The sequence below is a fragment of the Miscanthus floridulus genome, chromosome 13, assembly GCF_019320115.1.
Source record: "Miscanthus floridulus cultivar M001 chromosome 13, ASM1932011v1, whole genome shotgun sequence".
Classification (NCBI taxonomy): domain Eukaryota; kingdom Viridiplantae; phylum Streptophyta; class Magnoliopsida; order Poales; family Poaceae; genus Miscanthus; species Miscanthus floridulus.
In genome coordinates this window covers 14,532,113-14,545,597 of record NC_089592.1, presented here as the reverse complement: position 1 = coordinate 14,545,597, position 13,485 = coordinate 14,532,113, and positions in this window count along the sequence as shown.

Below are 13,485 nucleotides of genomic sequence, written 5' to 3'. Positions count from 1 at the left end.
CGTTGCCACTCGTGTTCACCACCGTGAGATCCAAAGGCAAGTATAATAAGGCCTTACTTGCATCGCCGTCCCTTCTCCTCGAAACTCATCTCCTTACTAATGTTTATTGATGCAATTCCATGGCAGGGTGCCCTTATCTCTTCGGCGGGTGGTGTCCTTCCAGATGATGGAGGCCCGCAACATGTGGAACGCAGTGGACAACCTCTTAGACGATGTGCTTGCCGACATCTTCAACTACCTCCCTACCTGGTCCTTGTGCTGCTGCAAGTGTGTCTGTCGCTCCTGGAGGTGCGCCATCTCTTACTCCTATCAATGTAAGAAGCTTTCACAGACTATCGTCCGCTTCTTCTATGGCAGCTGGTGGAAGGGCAATCGCCACTTCACCAGCATCACCGATGAACGACCCTCCTTGTCCTTCTTGCCCTTCCCCTTAAAAAAGTTCTAGTCTCAGATTGTTGCAGTGGCCTCGTCCTTTGTTGGTGTGCTAGGCCTGATGGATTACGTCGCTATATTGTATGCAATCCGGCGATCGACAAATGGCATGTACTGTCACGTAGCATCCATTTTGTTGGTCAGGCTCACTTAGGTTCTGAACCAACGTCCTCGCACTTTCATGTGATTAAATTTGTTGAGATAGAGGGTGCGTGCGTAGGTGTGGAGATCTACTCATCTAAAACTACAGCATGGATCTTTAAGGAATCTGAATGGGGCGAGGGTAGTATTGTTCTACGTTCAAAATTAAGAAGTGTTTTTCTTAATGGTTTTATGCACATGGTTGAGTACTCTGTGATAGTTGCTGTGGATATGGAGGGAAAGACATGGAGGATAATTTGTAAACCTGGTGGCGCTAAAATATCCATCCATCAAGCTCAGGGTCACCTATGTGTGTGCTGTGCTGATTTTCGCAATAGGTCTTGGCTTTTAGCGTGGATACTTGAAGACTATAATACTAATAACTGGAATTTAAAGCATGTTGTGGACACGGAGGAACTGTTTGGACGTATGAATATTAAAGTTGGTTCTGAGTTTTGTGATGAGGAGTACAGAGTGATTACGGTTCACCCAGAATGGAATTTCATTTTCCTTGTTGGGAAGGATAGAACATTGATTGCATATGACATGGATCGCAGAAAGGTTCATGTCATTCATGCCCATGTCATCCGCTTTTATAGATCAAGAGGGCGTTTTCATATGAACATGCCTTACTATCTTTCTTATGTTCCCTTGTTCATGGAGTCATTAGCAGAGCGGTAAAGGTGCATTTCCTGTATTTCGTCATCACGACAATCTTTGTTCAGGTAGGCAGTTGTTTTCATTCTATGTACGTATAGGCCAATTTTGGCTTGTTAATTAAAGGAATGGTATTCAATATTATTAATTCTGCTACTTTATTCAGGTTGTGGACCAAAGATGAATAAGAGGGGTTCCATGGTGCATTGGCTACCAATCCGAAGGATGCACTAATTATATTCATTTTGCCTTACAAGCAGGAGTGCCACATATAAGGAGCACAACTATGTCGTTTTGTTATGTAAGTCTATATAGATCAGTACCTTTAGTATGCTTTATGTACCGCTTGTGTTAGGACATCAATTGAGAAAGATGTTATGGTAGCGTCTATTGTTATTGTAAAAAGTACTCTTGTTTGTGAATATGATTTATGGATGTAATAATTATATATATATACTTTGTGTTCATTAAGCTATTAAGGGCCTAGCTGAATTAGTAACTATTGTGAAACGGGATGAAATTCTATCACCATCGCTATAGGTATGATGCGGCAAAGATCAAAAGTATATCACCGCCAAATCTTCTAGTAACCCAACACCGACTAAATGATCATCAAAGACGGATAGTGGTGTAAGGCGACGGTGATCATGACCTTTGTACTGGTGGATCATATGCTGAAGTGGCAGTGGTGTTAACCTCTACACAGGTGTCTTGGCTGTTGAACCGACAGTGAACCCGCATCGTTGATAGTCGAGTTGACATACAAGGTGATGATGCTAGTGACCACTACACAGGCGGTTGATGTGCCCACATGATGGTTTTGATAGCCTCGACATAGTCGGATCATTTGCCAATGCGGCGGTGTTAGTGTACATCCATAGCCGGGTCGTGCTCCAATGCGACTGAAGTAAGGACCTAATCACGGACGGGTCATAAGCTAATCGACAGTGTTAGTGTACACCACAGTCGGTCCCAGATGGTGACGATGAAGGCTATGACCATCACTGTTGACATCTCACTACCGAGGCCAAAATTGAACTGTGGTGTGGGTTATGATGCGGCTGCGAAAGGTACGAGTATAATAGTGAACTACTAAGTACATGGTACTAGGTGTGTGTAACATGTGTGTAACATAGCCTTATTGTGCTGTCAGTATGCACTAACGAACACTCCATCACAGCTCATGGATGCTATGTTAGTTTTGGGACTTAAACAGGTGTTTAGTCCTCATCGGATGGTCCATGATAGTCAATGGACACTCCGGTAAGAATTAGGGGCTCTTGGGTTATTTAGAGACCAAGCTCTATAATTTGGTGGACACTTCGGTAGTGAGCGCGGACACTCTGCCAAATTATATTATGTGAGACACAAAGGATAAGCTTATGTGCATGAACGTAATGAGATGGTGCACAAAACATGTCTCACAAACATCATATGCTCAAAGCAAGCTAACAAAGCAAGTTTTATGACTTTAAGAGGCCTAGAGAATAAGTTGTCTATTTATTACACTAAAAATGCATTATTCTACATCAAAATTAAGATATACTTTTTGGTGTCAAGATCATGTCTAGATGATAGAGAATATCCTAAAGAACACAACAAAACTTGTTTCATAATTTTTGAAGTTCAAATGCATCTTCTATGACCTTTACAAGTTGGGGCTATGCTGCTGTGGTACAACGGATGGTCCACGAGCGGCGGATAGTCCGCCAGGGACAAACACGTGCGCCAGAGTGTTCTGCTGGGACGAACACTGGCGCCGACGAACAGTCCATGAGAATGACAGACCATCCGGTAAAATGACGAACAGTTCGGGTGTAAAAACGTTGGAGATGATTCCTGGGGCATCTGAGCTACAAATCAAGTGCAGTTTGTTTCTATGGCTTACTAGTGATGTGGGGAAGCCTCTACAAGTGATGGATGTGCCATGAATGTGCTGCGGGAAGGTCGTCCACCAAAAATGATGAATATCACAATGGGCGGCCCTGGAGTTCATGGGGGAACTTGCTAGGGTTAGCGAGGATGAAGATGGACGCCATGGGGGTTCTCACCATGCCTTGGGGAAGCTACAAATGAAGCAGCTCGGTCGGGGACGCAGCATGGAAGGAGATTGAGCTTGGGTTCCATGGAAACTCGAGGTTGAAGAAGGTGCTCGGGGTGGCCTTCTCTTCCAATTCCGGTGAACTTGACGGCGTGGATAAGGTGCAGCACGGTGCCGATGATGTCCTCCAGCCATGGGCTGGTCGCCCTCCTTCTTCCTTCCTTCCCTTCCCCTTCTTCTTCCTTCTCTTCTCTCCTTTCCCTTTCTGTCTTTTCTCTCTTCTCTGTTGCTAAACGTGAATGTGAGAATGAGGGAGATGGAGAGAGTGGAGAGGCTGGTGGGGGTTTTGTGTGTGAGTGGTGCCAATGACAAGTGAGACCATATGTGGTGTGTGTGACACCAAATCAAACTACATGAGACATGTGTCGATGTGTTTTATCGGACAGTCCGTCAATTGCGACGGACTCTCCGCTAGATTGGTTGAGTGTGCTACGGTTTCGATGGACACTCTGCCACGAGTGACAGACACTCCGGTATGAACTGGTCACTCTCGGGTTGCTAGGTTACTGTCCTCTATAATTTATCGGATACTTCGCGGGATACTGCGGACACTCCGTCAGTGCACGGGTTGGCCAAGATTATCCCAAGTCTGTGAGATGTCTTGATGGACGATCCGCCAAAACTAGCAGTGCTCGGTTTTGGGTTGGCCTAGGCACAAGTCAGATCCTAATTTGGATTAAAACATGCACACTTGGATGGTCAGAAATGACTGCCTATACGGTAACAGTTTTTGGGTCGTTACAAATCTCCCCCCCCCCCCTTAGAGAAATCTCGTCCTCGAGATTTGAAAGAGGCCGAGGTGAGGGAAGACACTAAGGTAATTTGGAGTAGGACACATCGGTCAAGAATTCTAAGGTTAGACAAGGTGACTTTGAAGTAGAGTTTAGTTGGACAAGGGTGTCTCTCAAAGGAGAGTGCATTAAGCACGGATTGGTATGGGAATTGGCAAGCAAATTCGTATCATCCATGTAAGAAGGATAGCATGGACCTTAGACATCAATGAAGGATTTGTCGGAGTCACTTATCGCAGCAAGGAGAGTATTTGGGAGGGGCATCACTTTCAATAAGAATGTCCATTGATGAGATGTTACAATGGTAGTGACAATTTCTTTGATACTCGGGGGCATCCATAAGCTACTCATGTGGTTACAATCCACATGGAGCCTCGGTTCCCTTGCATCCTCAAAGGAGAGATGTTCGTACCATTGCAAGGCACGCTATTTATAAAACATCTTATTGAAAAGAGCAATGCAACAAGTCTTAAAAAAACGCAAGGATGTGACCAAGACATACAAGGATGTATGTTGGTCATCAAGGAAATTTTGAATAGCTATGCAAGTTAGGACAGCTCACTAGCGTTGGGTCCATGATGGATCATGACAACATATACCTCGATGCATGTGCGCACCTGGTAGCACCACGCATGGCTACAGCACACACCACAGGGGACTCCAGGTTCCGTCATGGCACCTGAAACGACCCCAATTTCGACGAAGGGAAATCCACAGCGTCGAAGTGTAATAAGATCGTTGTAGATCATATTACCCAAATTCCAGTCGAATATCACATCCATACAACGATAATATCAGAGTACAAATAGTGCGGAATTACATAATTTATTACATCGCCGCATTGGTGGAATCAAAAGTAGCATTCATTCAGAACAGCTTGAAGATAAGATCGCCAAACTCGAGCATAGGCACGAACCCCTCATCCGTCAAACTCCTCGGAGCTATACTCCTCAGCAGAACCTGTGTGCCAAAATTTATCAGTACGATTTGTACTGGCCACTCCCATCCCTATGAGCATTGCTTTGTGGAAATTGGATGCAAGTTGGATATAAGCAAAATGAACCTATAAGGCTGGGGTTTCCTATGCAATAGCATATCAAGTAAGTAGTAATAGTTTGTCAAGTTTTAACACCACTCCCACACACATTCCACTCCATTCCCTTTTCCGAGCCAGGTTTCGATCCTGGGATCGACGTACCACCATCTCCATACCATCACCATACCATACCCTCGCTCAGTCGACAGGCCAACTCCCTCTCGGCACTGTCTCAAGGCCCATAGCCCCTGGCTATGACCGACACTCTCTCACGGGGGAAGAAGAGAAGGACTCATCTCACTATCTAGTTTAAGCGAAACCCCAGGAAAGGTCCATAGCCGACAAGTCGGCACATGTATCGATCGATCAACCATACACTCTGCAGAGGTTTTACATAACCACAAGATCCGCCTTCCTCGCTGACCGTCATCAACTAGGCTGATTCCAGCCGCTTGCTAGCCTAGGATAATGCCACTCTACCATTCAGCCCTGGTTCACCCCAAGTCAAGTCTGGGGTGGCTGAAACTGTGAGTCATGAGCCGGGTCCACAAGGTCTCCATGAAGTCTTGGAAGGGTGTGGGGGGAATCCTCCGCGCCCCGTACCTCCTTACACTGTCCGCTATCAACCTAGCAGTAGTGGCAATATCCTACCAAGTAGTCCAACCGTCCCGCACCATATAGGGCGAGTGGTACGTAAGGCTTCCTGGTGAATCTGAGTACTAGTAAATCCTTAGGGATGACCAAGCCAGAATGTCTCCATCGGGGTTTCCATTTACCGTGCCACCACAGCACCTCCATCCCGGGCTCCACCCGTCACAGGTTCACACCCAGGTCCACCTCATATACCATTTACCCACCACAGGTATCCATTTCCAGGGGTGCCCAGGTAGCATCCCTTAGCAAGACTTGCCCCAGGCTCGTCATATACTCCAACTTGGTCGACACAACCCTCACCCTCCACACACCCAAGTCACACATGCAGCACTCTCTCCATAGTCCAGGTAACACCAATTTCCACCACGCACGTAGTATAAACGTAGTAGAAGTATAAGTAATGAAATATATAGCAATAAGCATGTGTCTAGCCTAATAGCAGGGTATGCAGGGGTAAGGTTGCGTCAAGGTAAAGGCTTTCAAGCAAGCATACTACCATGCAAGTCCTAGCATAGTATAATTGTAGCAGTAAAGTAAAGCGATAGCAGTTCTAAGTTAGCCATGCGTAATAGGTGCTACGAGATTGGGTGGGATGTGGCACCTTCAGTGTAGTTGTCTCTGTTCTCCTCACGGTACTCACGGTCCTCGTCTGTCAGGTTCTCCTCCGAGTCTACAACGTTTGCATTATAGTCGTGTTAGCGACGTCTATAGAATAGCACAAAGAAGCAATGAAAATTCAAAAGAGCCAAATGCACTCAAACATGGGTTCATTGCATAGAGCTTGATTTTAGATGGATTTTAGTCCTGGTTTCATATTTTTCCGAGGTCGTATGAGTTAGTTATGAATTTCCAAAGTTTAAATCTAATTCTGAAATTGCAAAAAGGTTGAATTAATCCTGGGCTGACACGTGTCATGCTGTGGTTGGTCCACGTGGCTTGCTGACGTCAGCATGACGTCAGCATGGCGTTGTCATCATGGTTCCTAGCTGATAGGTGGGGCCCAGGGGCTCTTGGGTCGTAGACATGTGGGTCCCTCGTGACGTCATCATGACGTCAGTATCTAACGTGTGGGTCCAGCATGTCTGTGCTGCTGACATGTGGGGCCAAGTCAACGATCAATACGTGCTGGGTCTCAAACGGGCCTTGGTGGGCTCAGGTCGGGCCGAACACGTGGCGTGCTGTGGCGCAGCCACGTCACGGCCATGGGCTCTTATTGGGCTTCGTCCACAGCACGGCTCACACCGTGTGGCTCACGGTGGACCAGTGCTCCTGGTCCATGGTCCTAAGGCAGGGTCCATGGTGGACCGAGCCCATCGTCATTTCTTCTCAGCTCGGCTCATGTGCACCGGGTGCAGGGCTGCGCTGCTCACCTTGCCCCTTTTCCTCTGTTTCTTCCACGGCGCGCTCCTACCGGCGACGTGCTCACCGGCGAGCTCCTGCAACAGCTCAGACCTCCAATTGAGGTGGGGAAAAGCCTCCCTGTGCCATGGCGACTGCAATGGTGGAGTCCGGGCAATGGATGGTGCATCCTAAGTCACTGGTCACGGCGAACGGCGGCTTGAGCACAACCTGCGTGCGGGAGTGGCGCGGGTACAGCGGCATTGGCCGGCTCTGTGGTGTGCATGGGCGTCACAATGCTCCAGTGGGCATGTTGCATAGGTCGAGGGATCCTCTAGGGCCTCCGGTGGCTTTGGCCATGGCAGACGGCCTTCCGATCATGTCGGCGGCATCGGTGTGGTGGCTATGGCCTCGAAGGGCGTCATAGTGGGGCGTGTAGGCTCCTATAGATCCGTGTGGACGCGGCGAGGGCATCCAGAGCTCAGGGTAGGACTTTCGGTTTTCTAGGTGGCCGGTGGGGTCTTCTCGGCGGCCACGGCGACATGGTGTCGACAGCGAGGCGCGCGGGTCACTGCGGGCTCCTGTGGGGTGGTCACGGCGTGCGCGTGATTTACCCGTGGCTTCAGCGAACGGAACGGGCGAATCAAGGAGGCGCTAGGCGCTCCCGGCGGTACTGGCCATGGCAGTCGGTGCTCGGACAGGTGGTCGGGTGCTCGGACCGGTGGTCAAGTGCTCAGACCAGTGGTCGGGTGCTCGGACCGGTGGTCGAGTGCTCGGACCAGAGGTCGGGTACTCTAGTGGTGGCTACGTCATGGCGGCGGCGTTGCGAGCGCGACATGCGTGCTCGGCTATGACGTCCGGGGAACCTGGAGAGGCCTACAGCGTCCAAGGGCTCGGGGATGGTCACGGTCAACGTGAGTGTGCTGTGCTGGTGTGCCCAGAGGCCGGGGATGGCCTTGGCCTACGCGCTCACGGTATGAAGCGCCATGGCCGGAGTAGCAAGGTCTAGTGGCGAGCAGGGAATGAACCGGGGCTCACCGTAGGTGTTGTGGAAGAAAGGATGGCAGTGCAGTGTCGAGTTGCGGCCGTGTAGCTCCGAAAGCAGTGCCGTGCAGTGCTGATCCGCGATCGTGATGACGACGACGGCGTCGCTCTCGGCTCCGACGACTTCAGCAGCGTGCGGGGGCTCCGATTCCCCCCTCACAATCTCCTTCTCGGCCCTCTACTCTTGATGTGGTGCGGCTGCTGGGCCACCAAGCGGCAGCAGAGGCTGAGGGGGAAGCTAGGGCACCGGGCGTGAGCGGCGTGCGGGCTGGCTTTATAGCCGAGCGCCATGCCTCCCAGGGCGGATGGCATCGTGCGGTGGAGGCTGATGCATCGCATCAGATGGTGGTGCGGGGTTGCGTGGGCGCAGCGCAAGGGGATAGGGTCATGCCCCGGGCATGACCCCCTGGCCCGCCCCTGCCACTGCTGTCGGGCACCGGTCGCGTAGGCGGTTGAGGTGTGGGTGAGGAAGACGACACTGTAGACGGGAGTGCGGCTAACATGCGGGGTCCAGTGGCCAGTGGCTGCAAGCGAGGCAGATGGGTGCACGGGCGTTGCGCTGGGCCGGCTCGTGGGCCGCGTACGTGCGTGCACCGGTGCAAGGTGGACACGGTTGGGCTAGCTGGGCCGCGAAGCTGAGCAGCCTGAGCTACGAGACCTTCTTCCTCATTTCCTCTTTCTGTTTTCTTTTTCTTCTTCCTTGATTTGAATTTCAGATTTGGTTCTAAAACTTGAATTCCAATTTGGTGCACCTAATTTATTGGAGTTGTTAAGCATATCATAACTCAAATGGAAATCCAAATCACATTCAATGTATGCAACACTTATTTGTTAGAATTTAAATAAACGCAATTAACTAATGACATGCCATGCTTACGTGTTAACTTGGGTTGGGGTTAGACCTAATGCATTTCTTAGGTTGGGTTACTATACATGACACTCATCATCACATGGAAGTTTTAAGAAAAATTTTGTAGTTGGTATTTTCAGTGTGTGGATTTTTGGGTTGTTACAGTCCTACCCCCTTAACAGAATCTCGTCCCCGAGATTAAAGCATAACATACTCTTCGAAGAGGTAGGGATATCGTAGCCAGAGGTCAGACTCTTTTTCCCATGTAGCTTCTCTCTCAGTATGATTACTCCATTGAACCTTGCACATAGGAATAGTCTTGCTTCGGGTCTCTTTGGTATCTCTGCTCAGAATTCTGATAGGATGTTCTTTATACTCAAGTGTATCTTGAATGTCAAGTGTACCAGTTGGGACTACTTCATCAGGTACTCTTAAACATTTGCGTAGCTAGGATACATGAAATACGGGATGTACACCCGTCAATTCCTCAGGTAACTCAAGTTTGTAGGCGAGCTTTCCAATTCTCTTGCAAATCTTGTATGGGCCAACAAATCTAGGGGCAAGCTTGCCTTTCACATGGAATCTGACTGTTCCACGTAGCGGGGATACCTTGAGATAGACGAAGTCCCCCACATTGAACTCCAGTTCTCTTCTTCTTTTGTCAGCATAGCTCTTGTATCGACTTCGAGCAATTCTCAAATTCTCTCTTACCTGAGCAACTCCTTCTTCTGCATCTTGAATCTTAGCGGAGTCAAAGAATGATCTTTCTCTCGGTTGGGACCACATCAAAGGTGTCTTACAAGGTCTGCCATACAGAGCTTCAAATGGCGACATCTTGATACTGGCTTGGTAGCTGTTGTTGTAAGAGAACTCTGCATAGGGTAGGCATTTCTCCCAATCAGAGCCGTAATTTAGTACACTGGCACGAAGCATGTCTTCTAAGATCTGATTTACTCATTCTGTCTGTCCATCTGTCTGTGGGTGGTAAGCAGTACTGAAATCAAGTTTGGTTCCAATAGACTTGTGCAGAGCTTCCCAGAATCGGGACACAAATTGAGGACCACGATCAGATACAATACTAGAGGGAGCTCCATGCGGTCTGAGAATATGCTCAACATATAGATCCGCTAATTTCTCGGCATTGGTCTTGGTCTTTACTGGTACAAAGTGAGCAATCTTGGTCAAGCGATCAACAATCACCCAGATGGAATCATTGCCTTTCTGTGAACGAGGCAATCCAACTATGAAATCCATGGATATGTTCTCCCATTTCCACTCGGGTACGTCAAGAGGCTTTAGCAATCCTGTAGGCCTTTGATGTTCAGCCTTGACTCTATTGCAGGTGTCACAATGTGCCACATGTCCTGCAATGTCTGTCTTCATGCCTTTCCACCAGAAGTGTTTCTTCAGGTCTTGATACATCTTTGACCCTCCAGGGTGAATACAGTATTTGGAATCATGAGCTTCCAACAAAATTTCCCCTTGTAGTACTAGGTCAGATGGAACACAGATTCTGTTCTTGAACAAGATAGTTCCTTGTTCATATTCCTGGTGGTTGGTCTTGTAGCCTAGTTTCATCAGACCACGGAGATACTCAATCTCTTCACAACTTTTCTGAGCTTGACGGATGCGATCTGTGAGATCATACTGTATGCGGAGCTCATTCAGTAAGCCATGCGGTAGTATCTCTAGTCGGAAATCATTAATCTCTCCCTTGAGCTCAGGTGGTACTGATTCAGTGATCAAGGTGTGACAGTAACTCTTGCGACTAAGAGCATCTGCAACTACATTAGCTTTTCCCGGATGATAGTGAATTTCTAGGTCATAGTCCTTGATCAACTCAAGCCATCGGCGTTGCCTCATATTCAAATCTTCTTGAGTGAAAAAGTACTTCAAGCTCTTGTGATCGGTGTAGATGTCACACTTGTTGCCTATCAAGTAGTGTCTCTAGATCTTCAAGGCATGCACCACTGCTGCTAACTCAAGATCATGAGTGGGGTATTGGTTCTCATGTTCTTTCAACTGTCGAGAAGCATAAGCTATTACCTTTCCATCTTGCATCAATACACAGCCAAGTCCTTGACGGGATGCATCACAATAGACCACAAAATCCTTGCTGATGTCAGGCAATGCTAGCATAGGAGTTGTGGTAAGCTTCTATTTCAATTCCTAGAAGCTTTGTTTGCACTCGGGCGTCCATTCAAACTCCTTGGTCTTCTTCAGAAGATTGGTCATTGGACGGGCTATCTTGGAGAAGTTCTCGATGAATCGGCGATAATATCCAGCCAATCCCAAGAAACTTCTGACTTCTGTCACATTGCGGGGTTGATCCCATTCTTTCACAGCTTCAATCTTGGCTAGATCAACTGTGACACCCTCAGCCGATAGTACGTGGCCTAAGAAGGCAACTTCCTGTAGCCAAAACTCACATTTACTGAACTTTGCATATAGCTGATGTTGGGCTAGTTTCTCAAGCACGGTTCTCAGATGATGTTTATGTTCTTCAGCGGTGGTTGAGTAGACAAGGATGTCATCAATGAATACCACCATGAACTTATCCAGTTCATCCATGAAAACTTTATTCATCATGTTCATGAAGTATGCGGGAGCATTCGTGAGTCCAAAGGACACCACGGTGAACTCAAACTGACCATACCTGGTCACAAAAGCTGTCTTCGGGATGTCACTCTCTCGAATCTTCATCTGATGATAGCCGGATCTGAGGTCAATCTTAGAGAAATACTTGGCTCCTCGAAGCTGATCAAGCAGATCATCAATCCTTGGCAAGAGGTACTTATTCTTGATGGTGACTGCGTTCAAGTTCCTGTAATCAATGCACATTCTCATCGAGCCGTCCTTCTTCTTAACAAACAGAACAGGGGATCCCCAGGGTGAAGCACTGGGTCTGATATACCCCTTCGAGATGAGCTCATCAAGCTGTTTCTTGAGCTCAGCCAGTTCATCAACTGACATGCGATAGGGTCTCTTGGCAATGGGTCCTGTTCCCGGCAAAAGATCAATGATGAACTCTACATCACGGTCTGGTGGCATTCCCGGCAATTCTTTAGGGAATACATCGGGATAATCTCTGACTATTGGCACATCATGAACTGTCTTCTCCTCTTTTTGTGATTCTGAACTTGCTTTAAGGGCACATAGGATAGAGGTGGACTTTCCAGACTGGGGTTCACATCTAACGATTTAGCCTGATGGGTGGGTCACTTGGACATATCTAGGTGAACATGATATGATACCTTGGTGAATGGTTAACCAATCCATACCTAAGATGACATCAAGGTTGGTGGAAGGTAATAGGGTTAGGTCGGCTTTAAAGATAAGACCCTCAATGGTAAGACTCACTCCCTTACAGATGTGGGTGCATTTTAGGTCTCCTAAAGGTGAGCTAGTGATGATAGGATCTTCACATGGGGTTACAGATAGGTCATGATCTCATGCAAACTTGGATGATATGTAAGAACAAGTTGCTCCAGAGTCAAATAGAACTGATGCAGTATTGCCATTAACTAAAAACATACCATACACAACGTCAGGGGCAGCTTGTGCTTCCTCGGCGTCCAGATGGTTGAGACGTCCACGAGTAGCTGATCCCTTGAACTGAGACTTCTGTGCAGCTGAGTTCTGAGGGCACTCAGCGGCTTTGTGACCTGGTTGGCCACAAGCAAAGCAAGTGAAAGGCGTACCGCCTGTAGGGGTTGGCGCGGGTGCCTTCTAGTTTCCAGTGCTTGGTGCGGAGCGGTTCTGTGCTGGGCGTTCATTCGCTGAGCGGGGACGGTTGAAACGGTCCTAACTGTTGTGGTCCTGAGCATAATGGTCCTAGGTGTAACGATCCTAAGCAGGGCAGGAGTATTTGGCGGTGTAGCCTCCACTTCCCCTACTCGATCTAGGGTTGTCATCCCTGTTATGGCGAGAGTGTTCCCTGGATGGTGCATCTCTGCGGAACCTCTTGCGATCACGACCACGGAGAGACTCCTTAGGCTTACGTTTCCTATCCCTGTACTCTTCTCCAGCTTCAGCACGGTCCTTCTCAATCTGGATGCAGCGATCCACCAGAGCACGCAATGTGTTGCTCTCAATACCACCAAACTTCAGCTTGATGTGCGGGTTAAGTCCCTTGCGGTAATAGTACAGCTTCTCCTTCTCAGAGTTCACAACATAAGAAGGTGCATAGCGCAGAAGGTTGGTGAAATGAGTAGTGTACTCAGTCACCCTATCCTTTCCCATCTTGATGTTGCGGAACTCCTCGGCTTTGGTCTCCATGATACCCTTGGGAATGTGATACTCAGTGAATGCTTCAGCGAACTCATCCCATGAGATGTGGGCAGGGTCCTCATGGGAGTCACTAAAACTGTCCCACCAGGCGCGTGCTGCACCTATGAGCTGGTGTGTGGCAGCTCCAACACACTCATCATCAGTGAAAGTA